General features: G+C 32.0%; 1 protein-coding gene across 6 annotated transcripts in view; it reads left to right on the forward strand.

The window, feature by feature from the left end:
• LOC106667904 (receptor-type guanylate cyclase gcy-19-like) overlaps window positions 1–27,594 on the forward strand; it is a 68,832-nt gene that overhangs the window by 21,890 nt on the left and 19,348 nt on the right. For 3 of the 6 annotated variants that reach the window (XM_024226951.1, XM_014396162.2, XM_014396163.2), the window contains one exon: window positions 10,632–10,692. The exons of the other annotated variants lie outside the window; for them this stretch is intronic. The gene's annotated coding sequence lies outside the window, so the exon portion shown is untranslated. The remainder of the gene's footprint in view (window positions 1–10,631; window positions 10,693–27,594) is intronic. 6 annotated transcript variants of the gene reach the window in all.

Genomic DNA, 27,594 nt, shown 5'->3' on the forward strand with positions numbered 1-27,594 from the left:
GAGTAATATACCGTGGCTAGAAATGTCAATTTAATTTTACTCTGCCTATTTTATTGTAAAACCAAGTATGATATAAAATTAATTTTTCATGTAGAATCTGCTGATACTAATAGAATTTTATTAAGTTGGCGCGTTAAGCCGAACTATTTTCTTTCACACATTTTGAAAGAACTTTCCATTCTAATAACATTGATATTTGAAATTCATCGATTTGTTCAGGAGATAAATTTCCTTCAGAACTCAATAATTTCGATTTATCGTGTAACTAGTTAAAAAAAGAGTTAATTAACAATTTAATTGAGTATAATATATTGTTATTTCAATTTAAATAACAACAATCAGTTACATGTTAAATTGATATCGAGTCTGAAGGAAAAGTGCTACATCTCCAGTACGTCGATGAATTTCTGAATTTCCGTTAGTGTTTATTTTAGAATGGAAAGGACTTTCATAATCTGTGAAAGAAAATTAGGTATTGCATTTAAAAAAATTTGATAATCATTGCATTTAAAAAAAAGTTGATAATCAGGTCGGCCTAATGAACCAATTTAATTTTTTATTTAAATGGTATAGTTTATAAACGTGGAACTATAATAATTATATAAGGAAAATGATATCGCTGGGGCGTTCTTAGTTATTGGAAGTTTTTCTGATTTATCTCACTTCATCTTAAACGCTCAACTACTTAACGCTCCACTGCCCACGAAAAAGAGTGGAAGAGAACGTTTTCAATGCAAAAGTTATCTTTGGAAGGATTAGAAGTCGATATGTAAAATTTAATGAATGCAATATTAAGTATAAGTTAATTTAGAGATAAAATTTACTATTTATTGTTACATGCAATGTTTTCAACAAGGCCCAATAATCCAACGAGCGTGAGTCACCTTACTGAACAAACCACAAAATCTCCTTATTTAGTACAAACTTAGAACGGAATATACTGTTGTTTATCACCTGGAAGCGCAATAAATATTGCGCAGTCTTGAAACGTTTTGTTGAAATTTAAAAAAAGGTCGAAAAATGCCGAACGTTGCCAAGATGTTTAAGGCGCACATACACCCTAGAGTGCACCATAAAAATTTCAATTTTAGGTTTAGTTAAACTTGAAGTGGATTATATAAAAACAAACATTTTAAAGTTTGCGGGTGTTATTATTCAAAAAATTTCGGAAATTGACACCCATCATCTTGAGAATTATGTTTTTTAGTACAAAATTTAAATTTTTCATTGAAATCTTTTAAAAGAAACTATAGAAAAAGATTTCAGACCTTTCATCTGGCCATGCGGCTTGTCGATGCAAAATAGTCACATACCTTTAAAAGACGGAATAAATAATGAGAAATTTACATTTTTTATTTTAAAAAAAACTAAGATCTGATGATGGGTGGATATTCCCGAAATATCCAAAAAATTTAAAATTTTTTCATTATATTCTCATATCTTTCATCACCAATTACAAATATAAAAAAGACAATAAGTCTTTAAAAAATCCATGTTACATAATAAAACTTAAACATTTTAAACTATAATAATCGTTTATAAGGCAACCGAGGGGAAGAACGCCCGTTCTTCTAACTCTCGGAATTTTCCAATACAAGTTTGGACATATTTGTCGGCAGTTTGATCGATCCTAATCATTCCGGTCCGCTTGTCCTCCTTTTACGTGTTTTGACCACAGTTCAAATATATGCAATATAAGAGCTGTTAAACCGGTGCGTTGTCCTTTTTTGTTTCTTCTGGTGAAAGTCAAATCGGAGGTTGGGGAAATTTATATTTAACAAATATTGCACTGCGATCGGATCCCTCATCAATGACATCGCCCCTTCCTATAAAACGGGATTTGTTTTGTCGAAATTATACTACTTCAAGTAATATCAGTTGCCCAAAACTTGAAATTTCATCTCGAAAAACCCTTATTAATTAATAAATTGGCAGAGTATTTTTTAAAATATTTTTTTATTAAGTTGTTGGAAATTTAAAAAATAATTGTTGCTTCTTATATCCTAGATTTAAAAAGAAATCGAATAAATAGCAGATAGTTATATAGCATAACCCGGATTATTGAAAAAAAAATTAATGGAACATTGTTACAGATAATAAATCTAAAAACTAAGACTAACAAAATCAGATATTTCAAATTAATGATAACGTACGTTATTTTCAATTACCGCGTTGTTAAAGAAATGGAACATCTTGATCGTAAAAAACGTTATTCCAACGTCTTGTTGATAAAACAACTCTTTCTTAACTTTAAGCTACACTTAACTTCATAGTGACGTTGGACAATAAAACTTTTGATAGGTTTAGCAAATGGGATCGTTAATAGCTCAATCGAATGAATTTTTCGCACTATTAAGAGAAAAAAAAGCATGGGGGGCCTGTGTTTGTTTCCCACGGAAGGTTCGTCGACCTTTCCTTACGTTATCCTTTTCGTTCCCTGTCACTAGTTTATTATGCTTTATCTAATCGCAGGCGGTAACTAGAATCGTACCTACTTCGACAAAAAAAAAATAGAAATGACACTTTTTTTTCTCTAGAGAAAGGTACCGGTTCATTTTATTTAAATTTAGAGGTACACATTTTGTCCTGGGAGATTGTAGATAGTCGAAGCTCCATGCATTTTAGAAATTTATTCCTTTGCTACTTCTCTCTCATTCTCTTTCTTACTATTTATTTTTTCTCTTTCTCTTTCTGTCTGCCTTTACTTTCTCGCTAGGCTGTTTGTATGTCTATCAATCCAGATTCCACTAATTTATATATTCTTGTAGACGGTAATATTAGCCTATATATTTTTTTATCTTCTGCAAGAAAAAAAAGTCACTTTCCTATCTTAATTGCTACAAAGTAGCGTCTTGTATTGCAGATGTTACTTTGCTTTCTCAGCTGAAAAGAGCCTTGGTGCTAATATAATTTTTTTCATAAAATAATCTGAAATATAATGAAAATTAATTTCAAAATTAATAAGTATGAGTATAATATTTCTTCCATGAGTACTGTATACTATTTAGGACCGGTCTGAAAATACGGTCATCTTGCCGAATAGCAAAGTTGCAGTTTCTTATTGAGTTATTTCTAACTCTTTAACTGCGTACTAACGTCGTGAATGTAAATGTTATTGTTTAATCTGCTAGAAAATCTTTTCTTTTTAATTGTAAACGTAAAATTGTAAATCGTTGTAAAAATATATTGGCAACAAGATTTTGTTTTTTAATGAACTCCGTAACTCGTCCAGTACACTTTGATTGCAAATAGTAGGAATTTTATTTCCATTTAATTAAATGAATTGTAATTTTAACTCTTATTATTAACATGATTTCTTTAGTTTTGAACAAGTTCTTTCATAACCACCTTGTTCCTTAATTATTGATTCAAGCTTAGTTGTAGCATTTTTCATTAGTCGATATAGACAAATTATTACGTATCGGTTATGTTTGATGGGGAATTTCCTGCCTTTCGTCGTTTAGGTCAGTTTGAAAATTTTCCATTATGTACTTTCGGCTCTTTTTGTCCCCTGTTAACAAAAATGGGAAAGGGTGGACAATTAGCATTGTTAACGGGCTCCTTCTAACTTTTTATACAAACCCGCGTTCCCTTCGGTTTTGGGAAATTTTACAGTGAGCATTTAACATCGGAAAGAAACTTTCGAGAAAATCATCGGAGTTATTTTGCCTCGTACAAACTTTATGCATTTAATTATCATTGTTTTAAAACATCAGTTGTTTATTAACTGTTTTTTATTTTGACGATTATTAGAAACTTAGTTTCGATTAAAGCAACAGTAACAGGCAATTCTTATAACTTTTCACTTTAGAAAAAAATATATACATCTACTATACACTAATGCCAGTTATACATATAACGAGATGATTGGGAGATATCTATACATAAGAGAGATATATATAATTGAATGGAAAAATAAAAGGAGAACGATGAGTCAATGCTCATTCTGAGACTTTTTGCTAGTTTAAAGAACAGGAATAAATTTTATAATTTAAATTTTTTTTGCACATATTTGGCCTTCCAAATTAAGTATTTTATAAGGATAAATTAAAGCTTTAGATGACAATAGGATAGATTAGATTATGAGTGAATGTTTCGAGTCAGAGCTTTATAGCACTCAGAAAGGATTAAGATAGAAGTTTTAAATGTATCAGTTAGGGCGTGAAATGACCTTAGCCATTAAAATGCCTTTAAAAATTAGTAATAATAACGAGAAAATCTGAGTTTCCTAACTTCTCCTAATCTTTTAAGTTTTATTCTTACATTGAGTAATTTAATTAGTAATTCTAACCATAATAGCAAGTCTTATCTATTATTTATCCATAAGTTATCGATTGTTAAGATCTTTTACCCTTAATTAACCCTCAGCTTTTAATTATCTGCTTCAGTAAGTATTTTCAGAAATAGACGTAATCAAGTTAACGTAGTTGATTCTATAACTTTTGAATTGACACTATATTACAAAGTACTGCGATGTAGTAATAATTTATTAGTATCACAATGTAGTAATCTAGTCATAGTCTACTTACGCTTATTTATCATAAAATAAGCACATTTTCTCTAAAATTGTCGTTGACATTTTTATTAAATTTTTCAGTTTTTCAATTCTATTTTCATATTGGTTGTAATTATAAACGTGGATTGTTGGTGATTTTATTATTGGCTAGTAACTTGTTTTTCATAAATTTATTATTATTTTCTTAAGATTTTTTGACATGTTTATGATGTTTTACATTCTCACATTTCAATAATCAACTCCACTAAATATTTGGAATAATGAACGTAACAAAGTTAAAATAATAACTATATCAATTATATCATTTGAAATAAAAAAATATTGCTTGAGTAACGTATAACAGGGCTAACCGTCTAGTGATATATTATTATTATTATTATACAATAATTTAACTTGGACCTTATATTGTTGGTCTGAGTCCTGGGATTTTTAATATTTAAAATAATTATTACATTATTTTGTTTTAATTTTTTTTTTGTTTTGACGTGTTTCTTTTTCTATTTGTAATCCTCAGATTTCATTTATCTAGTTTTCCCAGTTTCTTTTAATTATTAATTCTTACAATTTTTCAATTGAGAAAAATCAATCACAGTGTATTAATTATCTTAGGGCACTGTAAAAAATTTGTTCTACACATTGAACAATTTTAAAACTATACGTTTTATTACTTATTTGCTTGTTTCTTTTTTTTTTTTTGTTATGATTCATACAATTGCGCTTCTGATTTTATTGTTTACCATTATGATCGTTTAATATTTTTTTTAGTTCATAATATTTTAATATTTAACTTCTAAAAGTGGTTTCTTTAGAATTGAAGAACAGATTATTTCTGAAACGATTATTTCTGAACACAGTCACATCGGACGGATTGATGAAATCAGGAAACATTAAATCCATATCTTTGCAGCTGTCCGAAGACATAGAAGGAGGGAGAGTAGTAAATAGTGTTTGTTTCTTTAAAATGCCAACAGACCGAGAGAAGGGAAAAAAGAGTGAGAGAGAAAGAGTGCGAGAAAGAGAGAGGATAAGAAAAAGCTGGTTTTGAATTACGCAGAATCCGATCATGGCGTAAACAGATGGGGACAAGTCCACATTCTTTTTTCCCTCAGGTATCCAAGGACGTCTTTCTCCTGGTAGCTAGCAGTATTTATAATCTCCGCGATTCCTTGGCCCATTGTAAAAAGCGTCTTTTTTACCATTTGGTCGCGAATTCCATTTTATGTTTGAAAAGAAATTTTGAAAAGTTGAGACTAATTTTAATAGATAAATTATGTTGTATTGGATATTTAGCATCTGTAAGCTGGAATTTGTGGGAGAAAATAAGAAAAATAAGTGATAATAACGTAATTGCTCTTCGACTGGGGAAATAGATCAAAATACTTCTTCGTACCAGTCGGTTCAATATCAAAGAAAAATCAAAGGAAATCTTCAATCGATGACCATTTGGAGATGTATGTCCCTGAAAATCTCTAAGCTGTTATCATCAATTAAATTTAAAGAAAATATCAACAACTAAAACAAACACAATCAATTGATTTTTCTAAAAACAAGTAACTTCTTTTAAAAAAGAAAGCATACAATAGAATATAATGTTTATTTCCATTTTTATCGTACAACTTGTTCAACATATACATTATTTGCAAAACGTTTATTTTGCATTTTAACATTTTAGTTTAATAGGGGGATGTATTAACAAAGCCCTAGGGTTATTATACTTATAAGTTATAATTAATCAAATAACTAAACTAATATTTTTACTGGATTATTATAAATCAAAATTGAAAAAAAAATCGCTTACCCCTTGTTTATTAGTGTAATATAATAAGTCTCTTTTTTGAACCATGTATACTCCGGACATGTGCGGCAATGTTGGTTGTACCCCAATGACATTCTAACTTGATACGAGGGGCTCAACCTTGAATTGTTTAAGGTCAATCACTCTGCACGAACTTCTACGTTACTAAAAAACATTTCTAATTAACGGTGCTCCTCGTTATAAACACGAATTGCTCGCCTTCAGAGCGATTTAATCATATCATCGTTAACGGCATTTCAAAGCAAACATCGTAAACATTCTGTACGGATGAGTCAATTTATGAGTGATAACCGTGGAGATTGTAGTGCAGAAATTTTTGACTTTTGGGGGAATACTATTTTTTATAATTTTACAAACAATGACTTCATTCACATTGACTATTCGAACTGGAACTTGGTGAATGAGATTGACTAATCAACTTAGCATGATATTCCACTATTGAATCAAACTCATGTATTTTGTAATGCTAGATGGCTTTTGGTGGTTAACTTAAAATTGAATGCTTCGGGAAAGTTGGTTACTGACTGATTTGTGCAGAAACCTTTGACTTTTGGAGGAATACTATTTTTTATAATTTTACAAACATTGACTTTGAACAGTCTGAAAAATTAGCTGAATTGATTGTGAACGCTTTTGAATGGTTCATTCACGTTGACTACTCGAACTGGAACATGGTGAATGAGATTGACTTATCAACATGATATTTCACTATTGAAACAACCCATGTATTTTGTAATGTTAGATTGCTTATGGTGGTTAACTTAAAATCGAATGCTTCAGGGAAATCGGTTACTGCATTTTGTTTGTGCAGAAATTTTTGACCTTTGGGGGATTACTTTTTTTAATAATTTTACAAACATTGACTTTGAACATTTCTGAAAAATGAGCTGAATTGATTGTGAACGCTTTTGAATGGTTCATTCACGATGACTACTCGAGATGGAACATGGTGAATGAGATTGACTTATCAACTTAACATGATATTCCATGAAATCAAATTCATGTATTTTGTAATATTAGATTGGTTTTGGCGGTTAACTCAAATTGAATGCTTCAGGAAAGTCGGTCACTGTATTTTATTTGTAAGGTTTTAATGACTTTTAAATGATTATATTTAACCGAGGGATGGTATCCTCTTGTTTGGAAAGATTCACTAGACTAGATTAGAATGTATAGGAGCCGGACTCTACAATCCTACGTAATGCGACCAGCATTGGTCTATTTGCAATCTCCATTTTTTTTTAATCTAGAGCTGCTCTTTAAGCTTAAAGCTTTTTATCAGACCCCAAAGCTTTTTGAAGGGCTCCCGTGTATCCTACAGGCCCTGGCTTTTACTCTCCCAAGATTAGGAAAGGAATCTCAGCCCGCACAGGCCTTCGCACCAACAGAGGAAACGTTCCGCTGTTTCTTCTTGGCAATTTCTGCACAGGCTTGTTTCTGCCACTCCGGAGTCTGCAGTGCCCAATCAGTAGTCCAACATTATTCTAGTCCTAGCGCGTCTAGATTTAGTAGCCTGCCGTTAGTTTCTGCGATGATTCGCTAACTCTCACATTCATCACATCGCAATGGATTTATCGGACTGACCAAACGTGATATGAACATTAATCGAACCTACCAATCGTGGTAAGAACATTCATCGCATCTACTAAATGTGATAGGGACATTCACCGCATGTACCAATCGAGGTAGGGTCATTCATCGCACCTACCAAACGTAAAAACATTCCAAATGAAGTAAGATGGAGATCGGTAAACCAGAAAGAGTCGAGTTTATTATACTTTTACAGTTGATGCTAGGGATTCACCAACCATTTAGCGATAGGTAGACAGATGGTTTTAAAGGTTGTAGGTGTGGGATAGATATGAAAGTAAAAACTATATATGTTATATATATAGTTTTTACTTTCATATCAAAATAAATAAATTCATATAAAATTGAGTTGTTAAAATTTTCATTTTTATATATATATATANATATATATAATGAAAATTTTAACAACTCAATTTTTTCGCTTTTATTATAGTTAGAAGATTTTGGGGGTTATGTTATACTGTTCCTTTTAAGAGCTATGGTATCGTTTTAAGTCCACAATTAAGGGGGTAAATATATTATGCAATGTTATATAGAGCTGAAGTGTTTTTATGTAAGCTAACATAAAACAAAATATGATATTTGGCTTGCGATTAACTGAAATAGACATTAGTGAAAGTTTGAAATCAGCATATCGGATAGCAGATAGATATGTAAGCAGTGGATTTAACAATTTTTGTCGCAATCAATTCCAAGACTCGTCAGACATGTTTTTTAAGGAATAAATTACCCTTACACAAATATTAAAAATAGAAACTGTAGCAGAAAACAGGAAAAGGAAATGCGATTCGTTTGTGATTTAATCAGTTGTGGTTAAAAGGAATATTCAAAACGCAGTTTGTTGTTATGAAATTATTATTTCCCTCATTGTCGCCGTTTGAGCAAAACTGACAGTCATTCTGTAAATTGGTGGCAAGAGCAATAACGAATGTGGGTGAAAAGCACTGTTTCCATACGGCCCGACAATGTGATTCAACATTGGTAGTTTGTTTTCTTTGAATTTTTATTTTTAGATTTTCCTCCTAGAATAGAAATGCACTTCTTGTTTTGTTTGGCCTAACAGGGGATAAATAGCCTTTGCGATTTATTGCTCACCCTTTCAAACACTTCACCTACATTGTGCGTGAGTTGGAAGAAGTCCGCAATTGGCAGCAACGCTCCTTACCTTTGCTTTTGTTTGCTGGAAAGTTGACACCTTGACAGACGTATAACCAAATATATATAGGAGAAAGATAATAAATTAAATTAAACACAACTCACTTTATTATATATGTATTGAAAAGATAAAGTGACCTGGCCTCTGGTCGATAAACTAGAGAAAACAATGGCAGAACTATTTACAAGATCTTAAACATTAATAAATTAAAAAAACACTGTTTTATCCAGTCCTTAATTATTTAATAGGCTGGCAAACGTTTACAGAATAAACAATCATTTTCTCCCTCTCTATATATCTAATCTATATCTATATATCTTTAGTTCCATATTTATCTTATAGCCATATCAATATATTGTTACCTCTTCTTATTTTCTTCCTCCTCCTAAAAATCTTGTCATGTATGGCTTTATATCTTGTTTTGTTAATTACTTGATACAATTTTCATAATCTCTCATTACCCTCTTAGCTCTCTCTCTCTCTCTGTCTGTCTGTCTGTCTCTCTCTCTCTCTCTCTCTCTCTCTCTCTCTCTCTCTCTCTCTCTCTCTCTCTCTCTTTCCTTCTATCTCTCTCCTCGTGCGCACATTTATCCAAATAATTAATAAGAGATCATGGCCGAACTCTTCACCCTGTGATTTCAATAAAATCCAACCCTCTCTCCTTCTCGCTCTCATGGGGGTGGCATATTATACAAGCACATATATACAAGCAGACGTGCATTTCACCAAATCTTGACAAGAGATCAAAGCCAAAATGTTCTCTCTGTCAAAATAATCTCTCTCTCTCTCTCTCTCTCTCTCTCTCTCTCTCTCTGACTCTTGCGCATTCCCAGCCTCAATGATTTTCTCTTTACCAAAAACTTGCTCTCTCACTCATGTTCTTCCATTCTTTCCTATTTCTCTCTTTCTAACTCTGCCGGTCTGTCTGTCTCTCTCCCTCTCTCCCCCCTCTCTCTCTCTCCCCTCATTCTCCTTCTTCCTAACACCCTTTTCCCTCTCTCCTTCTCGCTGTATTTCGACTGTTTTCAAATTTTCCGGCTCTCTTTGTTTTATAAAGCTAAATGGAGTTTGAAAATAACCAGTAACCAATTACACATTTGTATTGTTTTAGTAAAGCACGGACTAAATGTATATTATAGTTATAGTCTAATATATTATAGTTCAGTTTCAATCTAACTCCTATCCTATCGGCAAACTTGCAAACGAGACAGGCGTTGTGTTACTTTTGAACTTGAAGTTGATCCGTCTTTCGATGACGGAATTCAAGCACGGACCACGTCCGGTGTGAAATTGTCAGGAATCCTCGAGAAGGATGTTTATTACGGACTTTCTTCAGCAACTTTCACCACGCCCTGGAAATCCTGCAGTGACTTCAAAAGAGTCTAAACGGACAAATCATAAATGTAACGCAGTATGGCGTTTCCTTAAATCAAACGCGGTTTAGAAAGGTTGCACGATAAGCCGGATGGTACTGAGTGACATACACTAGACGTAATAATACGATTTATAACAATTATAATGAATGACCTCTAATGTCTGACCTCTGTGTTTAGGACCCGTTGGATGAGCAGGCGTCGTTATGACATCTCAGGCAGTTAACTGAAGATTTGGCAGGTAATGTCCAATAACCTGAATATTAATAGGTGTCTATAATGGAGTCAACTACCTGTTTAAACTCAGACCACTGGCGCCTGGTGAATGAATTATTGCAATGGGATCGTTCCTAAATAATACTAATAACAAACAAGCTTAAAAGCGCATAAAACACCGCGTTTGTATTATTTTTAAAGCTTTGTTCGCATTATCTAACGTTTGTGAATTGTTGTTTGCTTGGAAAAAATGGCAGAAACAAATCGGTTGCTCAATATTTACAGTTCCGTCAAATTTAGTATCAAGCCATAAATCGTTGCATCACACGCAGTTTATTTTTCTTTTAGAGAAAAATTTCCGTGCATCAGTGTAATTTTTCAGCATTGCACTATTCAACAACCTATTCGTTACATACATTGCATCACAATTGTGTATTTGTGCTTACACTTCCGCTTGTGAGTACTAAGATCGCAAAGCTTTCTTCTATCTCAAGAGTAAAAGTGACCCTAGGTCAGAACCTTTGGCGTTAATAACGCACTTGGCAAACAACTGACATTCTTGAAATTCAACTTAAAGTACTTCCTTGTTCACATTGGCTCTGACATTTCTTTTTTAGAGTACATCTACGAAAACGCGACATTTTCTGTTTGTTGTCTAAGGAGAAAAATGAGGACTGAACCACATTCGTCAACTCGCAATAGTATTCAGATGTGTCCTTTTAAATAATCTACTCAATTACAAGCTTTTATGAAATTTTTTTGACAAATGCATTCTTTGTTTTCTTAAGACCTCGACGGTTCTAACCTTGGGGCTCCAAGTTGCATTCAAATAGACAATGAGATTTTTTTTAAAATAATTGATGCAACTCTAGCATGGCTTTATTGGCTGGGATTTCCAAGAGGAAACCTTTGATTTCTTAAACAAAAGTTTATAAAACAAAACAAAAACCGTTGACGAAGAAGTTTAGTGAACCTGGTACATGGAAAAACAGCGTTAAACGTTTTAATTCCATTGTTGTAAATTTTTCTGCATCTTAACCGTCTGCGAACATCCTGGTACGTACGCGTTTTTTTCTCGTGTGTTCTTCCACTTTTGCTATTTTTGCTAGAACTGCTTTGTATCTTTCTACTACAATTGTATATAAATTTAATATCATTATGATCCAAAAATTTCATTTAAACTTATAAGTTGAACATAATTTAAAACAAAGGTTAATCATTTTTTAAACACTACAACATAAACCAATAATGCGGTAAAGTGGGTAAATAATAAATATAACATGCCAGACGTGTATTTGTGTAAATGTTGTTTGTTTTACGACTAGTGCCTTGTTTTCAGGTTTAGTTTGTTCTTACACCTGCTTAAAATATGCTTACGTAAATCGATAAGACTCGCAATGCATATTAATATTTTTCGCTAGGTCTTTTACTGAATTCTGAATGACGTGTTTATGAACTAGCGTTTAAACCCAATTTTCGTTCAAAAGTTAATAAATATTTAAACCTACAACTGAAGATCTGCCCGTCACCCACGGTCACAGTAATTATTGTTATCAGAAAGATACAAGGCGCCATCGTTTCTATCTTATCTCGGCCCTTATTTTATTTCTATGTACAATTACATTCACAAAAATACATCTTACCTCACCAATTTTGGAATACTGTGAACAGTTTGACAAAAAAAAATTGAGTGAGTTTTTTTTTTAATTTACTTATAACTTGTTAATAATGTTTGGATATTTACGTCAGATAACATTCTGTTCTGTCAGTTGCATCTGAATCAAACAAATTATTATTTAAAACTTAGAAACTAATAATAATAATAATAATAATAACTAGACAACAATTATTAACACTAGAACCATTCTCGAAAAAATATGGCTAATTTAATATAATAATGGTTATTATGACAAGGGTTCTTTTTGGAGCAATTTTACATTTTAAAGTTGCCATTGCAATGAGCGACTCATCTCTTTTTTTAATTTATATTGCAAACTATTTTTAATTTTCTGGCGTGAAATATAACTCAACAATCTAAACCGTTTTAAATTTAAAATTCATCGCCCTTCAGACTCGACGGGTTGTTTACAGGCTTGTATCTGTCTCTGCAAGCTGATGGGCAAATTTGTTAGTTCTGCTTCATATTTAAGAAATGTTTTTAGTGATTTTTTTTAATGTAAATTTTGTGAGCACATTATCGTTATTCAGAAAGAAGATAATTTAACATTGAAAAGCCTAGATACCAGCAGAATTAAGTTTCGATCGACCCATATCTCTTCAGCGTTATCATATACAACTCGCATTTTTGGTTAATGAATCACTTTACGTCATTTAACGCTTTTAGTTTTTTAATCTGTGCTATTTATACCATGCTCTTTATCGACATTTGGACTGGTTTCGTTTTAGAGCAAGATTTTTGTTGTCACGAAATCCGATTTCCTGATTTCAAAAGATTTTCGGGCTGTTACATCTCTGCCGATAAACCTTTCTGGAGGGATCTACCGAGCTGACAGGGCTTTCATTTTCAATTTATATATTTTGAAAGAGTGACAAGTTTAGAAACATGCGCTTCTTGCTTTGATCTATACCACTTTCTGTGGTCCTTAACGGTTTTTCGTATAGGCAAACGTTATCTGTTCAAACAATAAGCACTCAATTTGATGACATGTTTTAGGATATTTTGATCAAGCAAAACAATTTTAAAATACTAAATAGCCCACAATATTTTTAAGGCTTGTGCAGTGCGCCAATTGTCGGTTATTTCACCTGTTTCATTATCTGTTTCACAATCTTGATTATCTTTCAAGGATGCTGTTTGTAATCAATGAATCAACGTGTAACTAGATTTTCAAGTTTCATAAAAGATTAACTATCACTGAAAAATAGTAAGATCATTTTGCTATTGATTGTATAAAAATATGATGACCTAATTCTTGGTAGGCAACATTTTTGTTGTATTTAAATTTTCAAGTATTGTTTTGGAAGTAAATCCAGCATATTTGCGTGATACATCATTGACCGTACTTGTGGCTTCAATCGGGATGAAAGAGCACTATTTGACTTTTTTTTAAATAAGATTTCCGATTTTCTTCTGTAGCTTTCTACTTAAGTCTGGCATCGGTTCAAAAGTCTCTTTTACTGCTTCCACGTGTCGGGTTCGTATTAGATTCTCTTGTTCTCTCTTCCCACGAGACATTTTAACATTTTATTCGCGATAGCCGGATTCGCCCCTCCCCCTCGGACAAGATTTAAATTTCTTTCATTCTCTGCTAGTTTTCGCGATGGAAAGCTTTGGGGTCGGCGGGCTCTACTTGAAAGCGCCTCGTGCAAAAGCCCGGCCGAAGATAACAATACATTTTAAAGCTTTCTTTTGTACTTCGTTTCCTTCTCTGTAAAGAGGACCTTTTTTTGTGTGTGTGTTGAATAAATTTCGTTTTAAAGACGGCGGATAAAGAAAATTTATAAAGAGCAATAAATCAATTGTTTACGTTTGTTTGCGCCTTCTTTTTGTTATCGTTAACGTCATTTCTCTGTTTTGCACTTTGGTTTTACGTCAGAACTTTTTATTCGTCAGCCGATTTATATTCTCATCTGATTCTCATTAAAATTCATTACCCTTTGTGCGCTATGTCCATGTTAATTCTTCGTTTCAATGATAATTTTTAAAACCTAAATAATATAATTTGTCGCTTGTTTTCTTAGAAAACAACGTTCTACGATATAAATTGTACGGTTATTTCTAGAACAAAATTTGTGTTATGTTTAAATCCCCTTTATATATAATTTTGAAATTCTTAATAAATAAATTAGTATATGGTAGGTAGAAAGAAAAGGAAAATAAAGGAAAAACGAGGAAATACGTAGGAAAATAAATAAATTATGACTTATAGTTTATGGTTTCCCGCTGAAGATTAATAGAAATTTAAAAAATCTTCAATTTCCAATTTTTTGTCTTGTGTTTTTGAAACGTGTGTACATAATGAACCAATTGTTCAAAATAAATAATACAATATATATAAAAAAATATGCTGAAGGATACGTCTAACCTTTCATTAAGATTCAAATAAATTTACATGATTGAGTAAATGGATTATTGTGGGATGAATATTAACATTTGTCTCTTTTAGACGTTTATGATGTCTAACTCAATAGTAAGGTCGCGTTAATAAATTTATTTATATATTTTTACTAATAAACGACTCTTCCAGATTCAAATCTAATACAATTTTTTAACAAATATTTTCTGTTGTACCATGAAATTTATTTAAAAAGATATCTCGTACATTTTTCTTATTTAATAGATATTTATTGTGAATTTCTTTAATATAATAGAAGTGGATTATGACATTCTCTTATCCAATAGAAATTTATCATGAATTTCTCTAATCTATAGTAGTGGATGATGATGTTCTCTTATCCAATAGAATTTATCATGAATTTCTCTTATCCAACACAAATATATCATACATTTTCCTTATTTAATAGAAATTTATTGTAAATTTCTGCTATCTGATAAAAGGGAATTATGATATTCTCTTACCCAATAGAATTTTATCATGAATTTCTTTTACAGTGCTGCTTTTTATATTCAAACGGTATTTCTTTCATTACGATGGTGAATTCATCTTATTCAACTGTCTCTATTTGATCATGAAATTCTCTTACTAAATAGAGATTTATCACGAATTTATTTTTCTCTGCTATTTAAATGACTGAAACGAAAGGCTCTTAATTTATTTTAGTGTTTTTTTTTAAATTTAGTTTACCCAACAGTCACAATTTGAGCTTAAATTTCTTTCACCCTCCTGAACTAATTATCTTACTGCTTTTATAATCCAAGGAATGCCTTCTTTCCCTTTTACGATAAATTATTTTTAATCTTTATTACCCTACTATCTCAATTTGATCTTGAATTTCTCTTACCTAATATAGATTTTATTGTGAATTTTGTTCACTTCTTTGGTTTGAAATTCAAACGAATATCTTTTACTCTCTATATTTTAACTTAGCTTGCTTAATTAAGTTCGTGCAAAAATTATCTGCTAATTATCGTTACAGATTTTCGTCCGAATTTTCCTCTTCTATTTCTCTTATATTCAAATCAATTTCTCTTTTTCCGCTTCATTGAATTCATCTGAAACCAACTGTTTCCATTTCTTCATTAATTGTTCATCCTTAGTTAGTTATCTTGGCTTTCTTCAAGCTATTTTTTATGTATACGGATTTCCATTATATTAAACAGGGTGTTCGGCTACCCGTGTTACAAATTTCGCAAGTAGATTCTTCACTCAAAATCGAAACAAAAAGCCCTAATTAACTATGATCCTAATATCAACAGTTTCGGAGTTATTCCCTTTTTCTGATTTTTTAAGATTTCACGACGTTGCTTCAAATAAACAATTAAAACTTCAAAACTAAAAGGTTTTGGACAGATCCGTTCATACCATTAAAAACTACGTTAAATTTCCAGTAAGATGTGATCAATACTAAACTTGTAACCGTTGGTGAAATAAGCATTTTATTAGCCAGAACTTAGAAATTTTTTTTTTCAAAGTTGAAAAACTTACTAGGTGATTCTAAACGACTATTAACAAACCTAGAGGCTAGCAAATTTCAGAAAACATACACCATTTAATTTCCTTTCTAGTGGTGTAATTGATTGTATAATTATTTTTTCAAAGAAGAAGAAATTGATGAAGGAAAGGAAAAACAGTGGTAAGTTGGAAAGACTAGTAATAATAAAAAATTAAAAACTTAAGGAAATTTTGAATGAATGAATTAAAAACGTTTAGAATCATAAAACTATTTTTCCGGGGAATAACAGTACAATAATCTTTTAATCAAAGGTGCAGTCGTGTTGGTAAATAAGTAAACACTTGCACTATTTCGGTTTCGAATCCAAATTAAAAAACGTTTAATAAATTCATTCAAAATTTCCTTGAATTTTTTTTAAATCTTTACACCTTACCAATCCTTCAACCAAGGTTTTTTCCTTTCCTTTATCAATTGCTTCATGTTTGAAAAAGTAATTAAAAAAGCAATTACACTACTAAAAAGGATATTAAATGAAGTGCATTTTCTGAAATTCGCTGGTCTCTAGGTTAGAAAATAGTAGTTTAGCATCACGATAGTAACTTTTTCAACTTAAAAAAGAAAATATTTTTCAAAGTTTAAGATACTAAAACAACACTTATTTCACAAGAGGTTACAAATTTAGTATTGATCACATCTTATTGGAAATTTAACGCAGTTTTCAATGGTATAAACGGATTTGTCCAAAACGTTTTAGTTTTGGAGCTATCATTGTTTGAAGCAAAGTTGGGAAATTTAAAAAAATCAAAAATAGGGGAATTACTCCGAAACTTTGAGATTATGACCATAGTTATTAGGACTTTTTGGTTCAATTTTGAATGTAGAATCTACTGGCAAAGTTGAGTAGTCAAAACATGAGTAGTCAAACACTGTACATTTTGAGTTATAAAAAATGATGATGTATATTCTTCCATATTGACATTGGTAAAAGATGATTAAGAAAACGTAATTTTATTTTTTATTGCCATAAACCTAGTGTATTATAGTCAATGATAAGTTTCACAGATTATCGATGGTCTACTATCGGGTAGCGATAGGTCTTTCTATTTTTCTTCCATTTTCAAAAGCGTGTTGCCCCGAAAGATTTTTTGAGGGTCCATCCGATTTTACAGGTTTCGTTCCTTTTGTACTCCTGATAAAACTCCAAGAAAAGAACAAGTCATATACACAGTGAAACAACTCCGTTGCATTTACGTGCATTTGTTGTTCTAAATCTTCCAAATCTGAAATAATAATTAACATTCTGATTTTCGTTATTGGGTTAAACACGATTGGCTGCTTTCATTGCACAACCTTTTGTTGCATCTATGATTGCATTGTGATGGACTTTCTCCCGAGCATCCATTGTCGTTAATCTCCTTAGATTATACGCGAGGCCATCGGATCCACGTTTCCTTAAACCTCATTGTACGGAAATTACAATGAAAAATAAATGTAAAGAGGTTGTTTAAGAAGATCGGATTCTCTTAAGATTTCCTTGAAAATATATCCAGGTGTACAAGCCTATACTGTAATGGGCGTACATTTGAAACAAAATTTTCTTTCTTTCAGAAAAAGTTATGTAGAACTGTTGGTACGCTGTTAGTGATATTTTATAGCTCATCTTTGTTTACAACAGTTGAAGTTTTCATTCGACCAAAAAATTAATTTATTATTCAGAAATCGTGAGATACGGTCTGGTGTGATGTAGGTTTCAGAAAATTATCGATTAACGGTCACTAATAATAAAAAACATATTTTGAATTTCCATATAGTCGTTGTTGTTGTTTTATTTGTATTTTTGTTATTTTATTTTTTCTTTCATTGACAATTGATACTTTTAATAGTAAAATAACAATTAATGTCACGAACAACGTCTGCACTTGGCTATTGTACTTATGTTAAGTTCATAAGCAATGTCCCCCCCCCCCTATCCCACAAGTTAAAAATTTAGTTTGATATTTTCTGTAAAGTCCGACTTATTTTCTTTAAATTTTTTTAAAGTTTCTGTAAATAGTCCGACTTATTATTTATTATCATAATTTTAGAAATTATTCATAATATTTAATAATTCATAATAACTTTAGAATTTTATTCATAATATTTACTCACTTTGCTTTCAGTAAACAGATGCTTGTTATTCCTTTTTGTTTTATTTAAAACCCCAGTTTCATAACATATTAAATAACAAAACATTTATGGAAAAGGTTATGGAAAAAACTTCTAAGAAGATGGAAAAGGGCTTAAAGCTTTTGACATTTAAATTAAAAATTATAAGAATGTTGCCTTTCTAAACGATTCGCATTTCTTCGTATTAAAGTATTGTCGCTTTCTATCCAAGCGTAAAGTAAGTATATATATATATATATATATATATATATATATATATATATACATACATACACACGACTTAATGATTTTCTAATAGGGAAAATAATGATAAATACGTTTCATTCGACAAGACGTTTTGATCTATAATCCCTGCTTGGTGTATAATCTGTGCTTGAGTAATTTACTGGTTTTTTTTTTACATTGACCTGTACTTAGCTGATATTTATAAGCTGTTAATAATTTAATACAGTCTGTAGTGTAATAAACCCGTTTGAATGTACGTACCTCGGTAATTTGTATATTAAATGAAATGGTTCCAGGAAATTGTCACTTGGGTAAAAGGTGTAATTAGATTAATCTTAACCTTTTTCCAGGTTCTGTTGTTTGTTGAGTAGGCCACTATATCTTTTTGTTTCTTAGACTGAAATTGGTCTGGAGTATTTAATTCGTTGATTGTAGCTGGTAACTTTGATAGCACAGGGGGGTTAGGGAAATAGTATTTTTTTCGGTCTCGTGTATGATGACAGTGTCTAAGTGTTTCTTTATTTTATTAAATCGAGTGTCCGGAAGAGTAGCCCAGTTGGCACCCCTGTAACTCTATTCCTGTCTTCTTGTGTAAACAGTAAGGTGTACCGAGATGTCTCAGCCAGTACACCCTTGGCTATTTATAGTTGTGCCTTATCGGGCCAGTTTGCATTTCTAGATTATTTACGGTGCATTTTATTGATCACACTTCTTTTAATGTGGTATGCCAAAAGACAGGTTGGATTTGCGCATGCTCGTTTGTACTAAAATATATTTTTTTACAAATTTAAATAAAGGGGTTGTTGAACCAGTTCAATTTAGCAAATAAGAACATTTGTAAGATAAAAGAACCGAGTTTAAACATAAGAAATTGCTATCAAAATTTTTAACAATTATGTGTGAGAGATAGCAAGGAAAATGGATGACACTTCGTACGTACGTGTATGTACACCCTATGGCAATATTTTTCCTGCGAAAGACCATAGAAAGACGTCTACTTTAATTTTTTTTAATGTTCTAGTGTATGTACGGATTGATTGTCTTTGTTTCGACCGGCGGAAAACCTAATAAGGAAATGAAATTAGAGAAGAATTGAATGGAAGAAAAATGGCGGATGTAGGGAGTTTAGTAGCATTGTCAACAAGTTAAGTCGGAAAGACGGATGCCTTGGCCGACTAGTGGCTAGTGCAAACTTCCGCACCAAGGGTTTCCCTGGTAATTATAATATTGAAGGAATTCATTCGAAGTATTTAAAACACACACACAAATAACAATGCACACTCTAATTTTTGTTTTAGCTTGCGAACTTAAATACACTAAGTACACATGATAAATCGTTCGTTCATTTTGTACAACATTTACTGAATGCTTCTTGTATGTATGAGCATGGTGTCCATGTTATATTTACGTTTGTTTTTAGTGCTTTCTTTCTACATAAAGTTTCTTATTCATTTAGTGTTAATAATAATACTTTTACGTTTTAATGAATGTAATGCAATAAACACGATACTTGTAATTGAATAAGAAAGGTTGGGCTTTAATTATACTCCATTTCTGATTATATTTTATGTAATTAATATCAGCAACCAATATTATATAATATAATTATAGGTTAAAAATCAGGGATAAGGTCAATTTTTTTAAAGTGATGGAGGTTTTTTAAAGTTGATTTTTTTTTAAATCGAATAGAACTTTATCATTAATTTATCTTTATCCAATAGAAATCTGCTATTCCTTTTTGTTATACTGTAGTAATTTATTATTAATTTCTCTTATCTTCTTTTTAAACAGTAAAAATTTATCATTAATTGCCTTATCCAATAGACTTTTATTATAATATTGTCTTCTGTATTATTGTCTTTTGGTTCATTGTACAACTTCTGCTTATGGGAGGATGACATGACGTCCACATCGCAATGACATTGATGGGTTGCGGTCTGTTCGGACCAAAATCCAAACTTCTGACAGTGCTGGAGGATAAATAGATAAAATAGGAAAGGATAAAAAAGAGATATTCATAACAATAACAACAAAAATTCTTGAAAAAGATGTTTCAGTATAATTAGAAATACTAGTATTGATTAAATATTTCAATATTTTCCCTTAATACTTATTGAAGAGTGATGATTGTTATTACTGTTAGCTCCGTAAAAAAGTAAAGCATGAAGGCGCATTAAAGCATTATAAAAGGCAGAAAACATTTGTATAATTATGTGGTGTGTGCTTGTGTGATAGTGTTTTTGTAGAAAAACGTACAAAAATTACAAGCTACAGTAAGCGAAGTCAAATGTTAAGAAATTTAAATTATATGAATTGGAACGAGATTTTTTTTTTTAAAAGATAATATGTTAATTCATGTAAATGTTCAGTTGTACACATTTTGCACATATCCGCATCCTTGACTCGCGCCTCTGAAATCTCTATAATCAAACCGGCTCGTTAGTGAAGCCGAATTCTTTAAGAGTGAGGTCTGCCAGTTTCATCATCAAACATGTTTACCGACCTCTTTCCTCCCTCTCTCTCTTTCACTCTCTCTCTCTCTCTTTCTCCTCTCTCTTCCTCTCTCTCTCCCTCCCTCTCTCTCTCCCTCTCTCTCTCTCTCTCTCTCTCTNTCCTATTTGGCTGTCTCTGTCTGTCTGTCTGTCTGTCTCTCTCTCTCTCTCTCTCTCTCTCTCTCTCTCTCTCTCTCTCTCACTCCCTCTCTCTCTTCGAAAATCGGAAAAAAAATTTAAGGGTCAAAAACAATTTATATTTAAGGTTCTCTAGAGTTGCTAAAATGAAATTTCATATTAGTTTCTCGAAAACAAATTATGGCCATTTCTACTTGAAAAATATTTGGTTTTTAGAAATTTTGGTTATTGTTAAACTTTGATCAAAATCAGAAATGCTGTAAAATTCACATAGTTGATTTGAGCAAGTAGAAGGGCGAAATAAAAAATATTAAAAACGGAAAATTTTGTCTGTCAAAACAATTTTTTTTCTGTGCAAAACCTTAGCCTATTCACAAGAAGTGGCGTATAAGTATTTCGGAATGTAGAATCACCAAAAAACATTTGGCCCAAATCCGTGGCACACCAACATTATCGTCCCCTTGTCAGATACAGAAGATTGATAATTAACAATCATCAGTGATCCGTTAAGGACAAATTCCGCGTCACTACGTTCTCCATTCATGAAATAAGGTTTAAGGATCTCCTTCCGTGTTGGCTGCGCAGTCATGACTCAGCTTCTATTAGATATGTATTTTCACTATCGTTTATTTGACTAAAAAAATGTTAAGCACCGGGATGATATTTTACTTTTTCGTAATGTAGTATATATATAACTGAAATCATTAAAATTAATCGTAACAATTATAAAATAAATTAAGATTTAAATCACAGTATTTTTCGATAGATTAAGTTGGATTGTGACAAATAAATATGTAGTTGTAGCTAGATTGATAGATAGTTAGAAAATCGAAACAGGCTGATAAAGCTAACTAAACTAATAGAATAAATAAAGTAGTAAACAATTACTAGTCAGTCATGGAAAGTAATCAATAAATTAATAAAAACTCATAGCAACAGATAAACAGCAATAGGTAGATAAATAGAATGACAGAGAGAAACATTAAAAAAGTATTACAGTCGGGATAACAAATCAATGAACTAGCAGTGTAGGAAGTAGTTAAATAGATTGATAAGTAGACATTTGTGCTCCACCCACTTTTTTTAATGAAGGCAAAGTAACAAAAATTAAAAAAGTTAGTGAGGAAGGGAGGAAGGAAGTGTGACAAAGCGAGTCAGATAGAAAGGGAAAGAAAGAAAGATAGAGAGATAGGGAGGGAGAGAGAGAGAGAGAGAGAGAGAGAGAGAGAGAGAGAGTGAGTGAGAGAGTGAGAGACGTGTAGACAGAGCCCTATAAAAATAAAATAACAAAATAAAAACAAACCATACGTTCCTTATTTTGACGTAATCGAGAGATTTCGCAATTAATTGACAGTAGTATAAAATTCGAAACAAGATATCAATTTTATGTGCAAGAGTGTAAAAATGGATTGCTGTGCGTGCGTGCGTTCGTGTGTGTGTTTGTTTGTGTGTGTGTGTGTGTGTGTGTGTGTGTGTGTGTGTGTGTGTGTGTGTGTGTGTGTGTGTGTGTGCGCGCGCGCGCACGTGAGTTTTATTAGTGATTGAACGGTACGTAGAAATGGACGGTAAACGGTACGATACTACCAATTGACGTCATTCATTGACATTCAGCATTTGGTACGTATTTTCACGTATCTCGGTTTTATCGGCACATACGAAGCCCCTCTCGGGCATTGCCAAATAGTAATTTAGCCAAAGTGTGGGAAGGCCCATTTAGTGTGGAGACCATGACGATAAATATACAGTAAAAATCTAATCTTGCTATTTAAAAAGGGAAGTCGTTGAACGCACTATCCTAGCAGTTGTGAGATCAATAATGTATTAATAGTCCTAGACGGCCATCCGACGACACAAGGTACACATTTAGCGCGAGTAGTTTCTCCTGCAGAAGACTATTATCGAAAACAAACACACTATATTTTAATGAACTGGTTCACATATCTGTAGAAACTGCAATCTCTTCTTGTCAACGATTTCTACACCACTGGCCTTCCGTTCTCAAAAAGGCAATATTTTATGTATTCTATTGTTTTAAAGGTAAAACCAAACAAAGGTTTGTGTTTTTGTGGCTATCACGACAGCAATATTTTCATAATGTACAATTTGAAATTAAAAAAAACTTTTATTTGTAGCTTTATTTTAAATCCGACATTTTGCTGACCTTGCAACTTTTGATTTTTGATTTCTTTGTCTGAAAGTTCAGATAAAATATCATCATATCAAGGTTTCGCGATCGAAGTTAAATTGATTAAGATTTGCAAATTTAACCATTTAACCAAGCAAATTTTTAATCATTTGTAATCAACGAAAGGATAAAGAAATATCAAAGTTTCTTTTCTTTTTATGTTTATTTTATGTGCTCGTGAAGACATAATTTTTATAAGGAAATCAATAATAAAAACAATATATTCCATGCAAAATTGCACATCGGTTATGGTCTTATCTATTATTATAATACGAATGATGATTATAAATGAAAACTAGGTACATTTTCATTACGCGAATTTTTAGGTCACGGTTTTAAGTGACCAAATGAAGTGATCGACTATAATTTTTATTTACTGTGGATAAAACATCGTTTAAAAATAAATTATGCAGTCTGAATAGAAATGAGGGCATACAATGTAGACACGCGTTAACAATAGAGGGGGATTCTTAGTAAGTTGACAAGTGTGCTTAATCGTCTGGTTTGTGATCCTTGATCAAGTAATTTAACTTGCTGTAATTTTATATATCCCATTTTTTCAAACGCACAAATTAATTGAGTGGACAAGTTATTCTGTTGAATTTGAGTGTTTTGTACGTGGATCCTTAGATGCAGTGTATGAATTTTTTGTACACATAAGTATAAAAATTGATGGGAAAAATTGTAAATTTAATTGAGGCCCGGTACCGTTTGTAAATGTTTCGTTCAGTAAATAAAAACCCCTGTGCTGTTAAAGCATTTAAAATAAGGTGAGGTTGTGATGAGAAGTTAGTATCCGAGTGAAGTCACGATAGCTCAAGTGGTAAAGCAGCGGCGTATTTAGCCGAAGGTCGTGGGTTCGAATCACGCTTGTGACACTGACTTTTTTATCTCTACCAATACCTTAAGATACAGATTAATTAATTGAAAGATATTATTTGGTCAAGCGGACTTAACTAGTGAATTTAAAATAAAAGTATTCCATAAAATAAATAATAAGAATAAATTATGTGTTTTTAAGTATTAAAGATTTAAACATCATCAAAACTACTTATGTTATTACAGGGCAAATCGGAATATCGAGTATTCTGGGGGAGTGAATGTGACCAGGTCGACTTCTATGTTTCTATCGAGTGTTGTGTTTGTGTTAATTTATGGTAATAAATGTCATTTATTAGCGTGAAAGGAAGGGGTTGCTTATAACCTCACCCCGAGGAATATCGAGTACTCTGAGGGAGTGAATGTGACCAGACATCGATGTTTGTGGTGATTTATATATATTATATGCTTTGTTTATATTTCTGTATTTGACAACCTGAGGTACAAACGAGAGGCTAGCATTCTAGGATATCAACGTAGTATATTTTTGAAATCAAAGAGTCAATAACCAGATCGAGTCGCTCAAATGGGTGCAGTTTAAAACAAAACTCGCGCGAAAGAAGAGAAAAACAAGGAAAACAGCCAAAGAGGGCCGGCGATGACCTCAGCTGTTTGTCGGCCCATAAACTTCCCACTTTATATATATACAGGGTAAATATGTAAAAGATTTACGTATAATTTCTTTTGGGAAATCCTCTGACAGGATGATAGAAAATTGCTTTCAATCATATGTTTCTCGAAAATGACTCGTCTTGTTTGTTTAGGAGTGCTTGTTTGCTTATCGTACTCATTATGTGATTGATTGAACTATTTTAATTAACCGCCTTTTATAATGTTTGTGTACAATTTTAACATTGTTTAAACTCACATCTACTAATACAGCCTAAGTAAAATACAATAAATAATTCAAATACAATTCAAATTTTTAAAAGCGCTTTTATTTATTACTTACAAATATATATTTTTTATAATCATGTATAGATTTTTTTGTTTTGTAGTATAACATCAATTGGAACTTCATATTTTAATTAGTATGAATGACTAATTTTTGTTTGCCTTTAGTCATCGAAGATTGCATCTTGTTAGACAATGAACTTTATTGGTTTACCTTAATGATATTGAAGCAATATTTTAAGCAAAATTACGGAACAATTCTTAATCAATGGTCAGATTTGTATTTTATTTTTTCTTAAATCAAAAATATTAAGAATTTAAAAAAATGTAGTAATAAAATAAATTTATTAGCATGTCCAAATCACGTCGTATAACCTATGAACGATTTATTTATTTACCAACTTGCTTGCCGACTAGACAGATTATTTTAAAAAGATTTCCACGGTTTTCATCTGCGTGGCAGGTAGTATGTCAAGGTTTTTATTTTTAACCTAGTTTAATAAACCCACAGTTGCATGGAGTACGCATCAGTTGTTTTCCTTTTAATGGTTCGGTTTATTGGTGTTGCAAAAACGTAAAAACACATTTACGAGTTCTTTTCGCCAATTATTGTCACTATACTGTTAACTGTGTCCGTTTAAATTCCAGCCAATAACTCCTCCTTTACTGAAAATGAAATGATTATTGTAGGCCTTTTGGGCGCAAAGACCTTTCTCGAGCTATTGTAACTTTCTCATTGAAAGGTAGTAATAATGTTTCTTAAAATAGGTACTAATTGAGTAAAAACTTTTTAAGTTCTGGTTTGATTTTTTCATACCATTTTGGTCTTTCAGTCGGCATTTTCTCAACTGTGTTTGGTGTTTGGTCAGGGTTATATGCAGGGTAAGCAAGACAATAAAAACTATAAAAATGACGAAACGCACCCACAGACCCCATGGAGAAATTTCATTCCATAATTTAACTTGTTTGTAAGATACAAAGTAGTTCCTAGGTATTTAATAATTCTTCAGCTTAAGATTGTAGGTCCTTGTTTCATTGTAATAATTGTATCTACTGCTCAGATAAATAAGATTTCCGTCAAAACAATAATACGAGATTAGTAGACCTAAGATGGTTTTGATCATTGTGCTGTGCTTTATGACCATCCAGTACAATAAACTGCTTAGATTGACAAATTGTGTGTTTAATTTATTTGTTTAGTTTTATTTCACGTAATTGGTGGTGTTCAAATTGAATTATTTATCCACGTGCGTACGTGAGCTGGTTTAAGTGTTTCCTTATTAACTCCCGACTTCGTTCGTACTCTGTGATGTCGGTAGTAATAGTCTGTGTACTCCGACTGCGTTCGTGTGCCATCATAGACGATACGAAATAAGACTGATATGATAGTTTTTCACGAAATCTCTTCCAGCTTGCAACGTCTCTGGGTCGACTGAGAATAACGGGATTTTCAAATATGCGCGGTGTACTGATTTTGTTTTATCAAATTCGTGGAGTCGGGTGTTGTTTTGAACTATCGCCTGGTTGCCTTACACGCTGATAACGGATGTCGCTTTTATCTTGGGTTAAATATAATCTGCCCCGTTAGAACGCAATTGACGACCATCAGGACCCAAGCCCCGCCCAATCCAATGTATTCATACGAATCAATGTGCAAATATTTGATTTAAAAAAAAGAAGACGCAGGACGCGCTTTTTCACATTTAAAATGAACCATTAAACATCAATCTTTTATTGCACAAGGTTTATTCATTAACTTAATCAGAAAAGGGCCCCTCGACAACTCGGTCGGTATTATTACGCAAATCGGTTAAACATGGAGATATTGGAATGTAAGGGTTTCCTGTTAATGGCCGACCCTGATCTCGTTCATATTCAAATACTCAAACCATAAATTATTATTAATCCAATAAAATCGAGTTGATTTACTCATGTTCTTATTTATGAGACTTGATCATTTTGTCACCTCTAAGGTCTTTGGTATATTCCTGCAGAGATGAAATCTTGTTAGTTTGTTCAAAATTAGTTATCTCCGATCCACCTGTTTTCGTAGCGGCTCTCTTCTTTCGGTTTAATTAAATGTTTGAAAAACTATCCGTTTCGTTTTGATGATACGCTTGTCCGGAACTGCCGCGAGAGTAGGCAGATCAATGAAAAAACCCATGGATTTTGCGATGGATGTAAGCGGGTCACGTCAATATCAATCGAATAGTCAGTCATTGTACGAACTGTTCGATTTTAATCCTGAAAACGGGACGATTTTGCTTTTTACTAACTGAAACTTTAAAAAAAAGTCATTTTGATTGATAATCTTTCTAGACGTAGTCATAGTAGGAACTGTTACAATTTTAATCCTGAAAACGGGGCTAATTTTGCTTTTTATTAGCTGTAACTTTTAAAAACTGTCATTTTG

The sequence above is a fragment of the Cimex lectularius genome, unplaced genomic scaffold (genome assembly GCF_000648675.2).
Source record: "Cimex lectularius strain Harlan isolate CLEC.00 unplaced genomic scaffold, Clec_2.1 scaffold149, whole genome shotgun sequence".
Classification (NCBI taxonomy): Eukaryota; Metazoa; Arthropoda; class Insecta; order Hemiptera; family Cimicidae; genus Cimex; species Cimex lectularius.